Below are 7,479 nucleotides of genomic sequence, written 5' to 3'. Positions count from 1 at the left end.
ACATAAAACTAATTAGTTCACATTTATAGTAACACAAAAATGTACATGTACCTTGACAAACAAATAAAAATTAAACACATAAGAATATAAAAGTACCAAGAGCACAACAAACATATTTTATTATTTTTCGCTCTGGTTCTTTTATTTATGTTTGCTTTTTTTCCTATTAAAAATAAGCATGCTAATTTTAGTATAATCCAAGCTATATTAATTATATTAATAAAGTGTTAACTCTCGAAAAATACTTTGAAAAATACTTTGATTAATATAATTAAATGACTTACCATAAAATAAATTAAATGAATTACCAAATAATATAATTTAAAATGACTTACCATATAATAATGTTAATCCATCTGTTTATATTAATAGATGAATTAAATAAACTTTTTCTTGATTAATATACGTTTAAATAACTTACCATATAATTTTTATGTTTTAAAATATAAAAATATTTTAATCATTTGTAAAATTGATAACGCATATATGATATCACATTGTCATTGGAAATTATTGAAATTTTTTAGAATTATATATTTGACAGTTTTACATTCATTTGACACATTTTTATACTATATATGTAGTGAATGAGTGAATTTAGTTAATATTATTAAGTTTAGATTAATTAGTTTTCTAAAATCTATGATTTATTTTATTCACTACTAATATAAACATAATAAAAGCCATTTTTATAATTGTTTCTATAGTATCATATGTATTTATATGTATCTTATCAATTTATACAATGTAATCTAGATATTTAATTATTTCTATAAACAAATTATGTTAATTCATCTATATTTAAGATGCTTAATTGTATGTTTTGAAACATATATTAGATTAGGTAATTCTATGAATAGTTTCCTTTTAGAAAATTTGATTAAATAAATGAAAAATGAAAAACTATCAATCAATCAAATTAATTATAACAGTTAATTGAAGAACTTTTATATGAGCGATACGTCAGCATAAATCAGTAAATTGACTTCTTAATTAATATATAGTAGGATATGATTTAATAAAATAGAGTCATAATGTAATCAAATAAATAAAACTAGGGAAATAAATCACCACTTTCTCTATCTCACGAGTGATTGCCGAAGAAAAAGATATTTCTGGACACCAAATTTTCGTGATGGCCGCCAAAATATTCACCAAAATTTTCAATCTCCGCCATAATTCATTTTCCAAATTTTAAGGTAAATTGCATCCCATGCACTAGACTTTTACCCTAATTAACCAAATACCCTACGCCTCATGCTGTGATACCTTTCTTCATAGACACAAACTAGTCATATCATAGGTATTTTCTTAATTTCTTAATTTTTTTAGGGTTTTAAACAAATTCACCCAATTTAAAATCTTCTTCTCCGCCTAAACTTTCTCTTCTTCTCCGTAAATACCTCCCCCCCCCCCCCCCCCCAATCTATTCTCCTCTGCTCCAAATTAACAGAACCTCTCTCAATATATCAATTTTCGTTTCCAAAATCTTTTGCAACAGGTTCTTCTTCACTTTTGCGAATTGTATTTGTTAAATGGCTGTTTATATTGTGAAATAAATTTTGGGTGACTTTCTTTATAACGTTCCGACCGCCCACGGCTAATGAGCCACCCACGCCCGCTTTCTCGGCTCATGGGCTCCATCCCGTTCCAACGGTCGGTGCGTTAATGTTCCAAGACTCGAAACCATTGTTTACTGACCCTATAATTACCACGACCTTTCTCCATGTTTTGGCCTCACTCGCACGGTATCGCGAATCACTTCCCGATAGGTCACCCATCCTTCCACTACTTCAACTCAAGCAACGCTTAACTCTTAAGTTCTAAACGGATGTGTGACGGGAAAGATAAATCAACTTTGGTGACATAGGTAGCCAAATCAATTATCTTAAGTCTTTCCATATATCACAACTCGGGATGTTACAATTCACCCCCTCTCAAAGAACGCAACGTCCTCGTTGCGCCCCACGACAGGTCTCAAGACGCTTCTCGGGTCAGAACCGAGATGGCTAACCAGCTCTGATACCACTTATAATGTCCCGACCGCCCACGGCTAATGAGCCACCCACGCCCGCTCTCTCGGCCCATGGGTCCCATACCGTTCCAACGGTCGGTGCGTTAATGTTCCATGGCTCGAAATCATTGTTTACTGACCATGCAATCACTACCCGACCTTTCCCCGTGTTTTGGTCTCACTCGCACGGTATCGCAAATCACTTCCCGATAGGTCACCCATCCTTCCACTACTCCAACTCAAGCACGCTTAACTCTGGAGTTCTAAATGGATGTGTGACGGAAAAGATAAGTCAACTTTGGTGACATAGGTAGCCAAATCAATTCTCTTAAGCCTTTCCATATATCACAACTCGGGATGTTACATTCTTATCGTTGCGTTGGGTTTATGTTTCCAATCGATTTTGGGGTTTATTTCTTAATTCATTCTCTGTGTTTTCAGTCAGTCTAGGGTTTTTATTTCGAAATCGAATTGGGGTTCAGTCTCTGCGTTCTCATATCTTCTTTCAGTCTAATAAACTAAGCGATCCATCGATCTAGATCTCTTCTTTATTTGTTTTCGACAAAGGTTGAAAGATGTTTTACCTCAGGTTTTGTTCTAAATCCAAGAAAATGAAATCAGAATGTGGTGGAGATGGTATACATCAACACATCTCAGGTTCCAAATCTTTTGCCAAGGTCAAATATTATTTGAGACGTCAGTTTCCTACGTGTCGCGCTCACGTTAGCTCTCACGATGGTTGATTACGATGATACCCTTAATGAATCAAATATATCTAATTATCATTATTAAATATTTATTCTATTTTTTAGTTTTTTATTTAGGTTTCCGTTTTTTTTTCAAAAAACCAACATAATAAAGAAAATTTATAAATTTTAAAACCGAAAATATCTTTTATATATATAGTGTAATTCATAATAAGGAATTTTCACAAAATAATCATGATTTTAAAGTAAAGAAATAATCTTCCCTTTTAAAAGATAATCTTAAAAAACATAATATATATTTTAAAATTATTAAGAATTTTATTTAAATCAATCTATTTCTCAAATTATTACAAAATAATTTAATAGCATAAATTAAGATATATTTAATGAATAAAATTTAATTTAATCATTTGTTTTTTATTTAAGTTCCCTTTTATATTTTTCAAATTAACATATATGATAAATAAATATTAATAAAATTTAATAAGAATATATTTTATATATATAATGTGATTTAATAAAAAGGAAAGTTTAGAAAAATAATCTTGATATGAAAGTAAAGAAATAATTTTCCCTTTTAAAATTTATCGGTTATGTTTCTTATGTAACTTTGTACTTATCATCATTTTATTTATATAATTTACTTTTTCCAAATTAACATATATAAAATTACTAAAAAATCAAAATACATTTACACATCTAAGATGAACAACCAAACTAATACAATGAATAGAAATAGTTATACTTTAATTTGACGGAATATATGTAACACAATATACCCACAAAATGAGTAACTAGACCAATTCAAATTTTTTATACAGAGTCAAACATTAAATTAAAATAATATATTTTATTTAAAGTAATATTTTTATACATATAAATTATAGAACGGCTCAACATATTAAAAATAAATATGAAATTGTCAAATAATATTATAAATATATAACCAACTATTACAATTAAGTATTGTGTATAACTTTTATATATATATATATATATGCATAAGGTTTCAAAGGACTATCATTGTTATATTTATTTATGTAACTTTGAATCGTCAACACTTTAGTTTACTTTTACTATTTGATTCTCAAATCAAAATATATTGAATTGTATATAATCTTACTAAAATATGTTTACAAATCTAAGACAAGAATCAAACTACATCAAAATAAAAAAAAATTAATTAAAATTTTAAGATGTACAACAAAAATATTATAGTTGAATCGGAAAAGTAAATGTTATCTAATATATCAAAATAATAACCAAACAGTCAAGATATTATATATTCAAAATTATACGTCCAATTAAAATAACATAATGTTATTTAAAACCATTCATATTGATTACAATATAAATAATAGAATAAATAAAAAATAAAATATTAATAAATTATTATAATATATTTATGCACGGAAAAATCACCTAGTAATAAACTTATCCTTGTTGTCTTTTTGTGTCTCTACATTTCTTTTATGAGTCTTTAATCCATTTGCCTTATTTATATAGATGATGTACTTGGGTGAGGAGCCAGCTATCACTGACTTCAACTCAGAAACATCAATCACACCAGATGAGGCATTTTACACGGTAGTTGTTGGATAATTTGTTCTTGGTTCTGTTGCTTCAGTTTTTAATGCTTATTGGTAAATGACAGATTAGTTTTTTTTTATTTTGTTATGGCTATGCTGTAGTGTTATGTTTCATTGTAAGTGTCTAGTAATTTTGTTTCTTGTTTTTCTGGTTTTGTAGATGGTCAAATCCACACAAAGGAAGACTGTTTGAACTTGGAACAGCACAAATGGAGTAGGAGTTATTAATCTTACTGGAATTGTCAACTTGGTGAGCCAGCAGCTCACTGCTTTGTGTGAAGCTAGAGACAGCCTCTGATGCATCTGCCAACCCTTCTCCATCCGCACCTCCTAGCACCAATGAGCAGAGAGTATCTAAATGGTGTTGCTGACTTTCTATTATCTATTTTTTTCTGTGAAAACCAAAGACATAAGAATTAGAATTTTTTGTGTTTAGTTCGAACTTTGTTATGTCATTAGATTTCACATATCTGTTTCATATTATGTTTTCTACTAGTAATGAAAATGTTCCAAGAATTTCAGTTTTATTTTTATGCTATTATAGCTTTTAAATACAACACATTTTGTAACCAAATTTTCCGTAACTAATCTGAATCCGAATTTTTAGATACAAAACTTTTGTAACCAAATTCGTAGCCTCACTTGCTATAAATTTGCTTAGGAAAAGTTGTTGCTAAGCTCTGTAGTTATGGAGCTACACTTAATCTATTGCTAAAACTGTTGCTAATTTGCAACATAAAACTTAGTAGCCATGTTGTAGCTAATAGCGAGCTCTCGCTCATCCGTCGCGAGTGAGCTACAGCATAGCGACGGATTGGAGTTAGCGTCGACGCTTACGCCACGGTTTCAGTCCGTAGCCATCTGTCGCCTGCTGTGGTTTAGAGACAGATTTTCTTCTCTACCGATGAATAAATCGGTAGCAATTTAACTGATTTCTAGCAGTGAAAGTAGTGTTTCCATCTCCGCATGAAGGGGAGAGAGACTACCTCTGACATTTCTTTCCCCCCATCAAACCATCAAAACCGGGTAAAGTACTAAACCAACCTTGTCCTGAGAAGATATCATTTTCTTTCCAAGAACCATCTGTGAAAGACCAACATCCTGGGATTGACGGAAGGGTCGCAAGCACTACTTTTTGTGCTGCCCTCTGAGTTTTCAGCAGTTGTGCCTCAGCCCAAAGATTTGATTATGTTTCCGCTAATTTCAAAGCTTCCCTTGGATCTATGTCCAGGTTACTAAAAGCTTTATTATTCTCTCTTTTCCAGATATACCAAAGTATCCATGCAAACTGATGTTCTTCCATTTGCGAAAAAATTCTCCAAAAAATATGGTCCATGTTTGTAAATAGAGACCCATTCGGAAAAATGGCTGGATTGGATGGGATCCTTGAGAGCGCCCAAACCTGGATTGGATGGGATCCTTGAGAGCGCCCAAACCTGAATTGATGGAGGGCATTCAAAAAACATATGATTTATGGATTCTTCTGAGGCTCCACATCTGGCACAACATAAATCTCCTTGTATCCCCCTTGCTTGCAGATTTTTCTTAACTGCTATACAGCCTGATATCAATTGCCACAAAAAAATTCTTTATTTTTGGTGGGCAGCGTACTTTCCAGCAGAAAGTTTTCAATATCTCCACTGTGGGTCAATACGTTGTTGGTTGCGCACACTGATCTGGATAAACCCGTTCTACCTGATATCCTGATTTGACCGAGTATTTCCCATTGGGTGTGAAATGTCATCCATCTCTATCCACCATCTGAGTTCTGTTCAGTGGTATGCTTTCAATAATTTTCATATCCCGAGGATCCACCAAAGCATGCGAGTTCCATGTTCGCGAAAGTGGATAAATAAGAGAGTCCACCGTAAGATATGGGTACAAGTTTAGTTGGTTTTTATTTGCTGGTCTCGGGCGAGTGGTTGGGAGCCATGGATCATTCCATACTGATATGGATGATCATGATCCCACCCTTTTGATTAGTCTTTTGCTAACCAGAGATCTAACAGAAACAATACTCCACCATCCATATGATGGGGAATATGATATAATCGTTTCCAGGGGAGAGGCATTTCTGAAGTACCGACCTTTGAAAACTCGAGAAAATAAGGTATGGGGCTTCTCTATCAGCCGTCATAACTGCTTACCAAGGATCGCCGTGTTAAAGTCGGTGATGTCCTTAAACCCCAGTCCTCCTTCATCCTTATTTACACATACCTTGTCCCATGATTTCCAGTGCATACCCCTGGTGCTTCTCCCTGGACTCCACCAAAATTGTGCTACTGCACTCGTAAGTTTCTTTACAGTAGTCTTTGGTAAGCGGTAGCAGGACATCACATGGTTTGGTAATGCTGTAACCACTGATTTAATAATCACCTCCTTTCCTCCTTTAGTGAAGAACTGAAAAGTCCACCCATTAACCCTATTGTTTAACCGATCCTGCATGAAACTGAAAACTTGTACCTTAGAGCTTCCAAAATTTTCTGGCAGTCCCAGATAAGATCTCATTCCCCCTAAATTATGTTTGCTCAAAATGTCGCGCAACTCCTGTCGACATGATTCTTCAATCCAATGTCCAAATTGAATTGAGGATTTTTGAAAATTTATTAGTTGACCTGAAACAGCCTCATATCCCTGTAGAATCCTAAGAATAATTTGGCACTCTTCCTTTTGTGCCTTACAAAAGAACATAATTTAATACATTGACTACCAATATGAATATTAAAGTATTATAATTTATAACTAGGTGTTTTGTCCACGGTTGCGAGCTTAATAATTTTACTAAAATTTGTAAGAATATATATTATCAATTCAAAATCCATTAGAATAAATTATTTTCATGCTTTGAAATATTTACTAATTAAAAAATAAATTAGTGATCCATTTATACTTTTTTATTTAAAAATATTTTTACCATACAAAATAAACTTGAAAACATTCATATATACATAAAATTATATACAAGGATTTATATTTATTTTTAAAATATTATAATAAAAAATATTTTTGGATAACATAATATAAAATCTTTTTAGATAATGATGATTATCAAATCAGTGATATTTTTTAATTATAGGTAATTATATATTAACAAATATAATCTAATTATTTATTAATGGTAATAAAAACTTTAAACGCTCTATTTTTAATGTGAGAGCGAAAAAATGAC

The sequence above is a fragment of the Brassica napus genome, unplaced genomic scaffold (assembly GCF_020379485.1).
Source record: "Brassica napus cultivar Da-Ae unplaced genomic scaffold, Da-Ae ScsIHWf_545;HRSCAF=820, whole genome shotgun sequence".
Classification (NCBI taxonomy): domain Eukaryota; kingdom Viridiplantae; phylum Streptophyta; class Magnoliopsida; order Brassicales; family Brassicaceae; genus Brassica; species Brassica napus.
The sequence above is the reverse complement of the archived record's forward strand: the minus strand, read 5'-3'. Positions refer to the sequence as shown.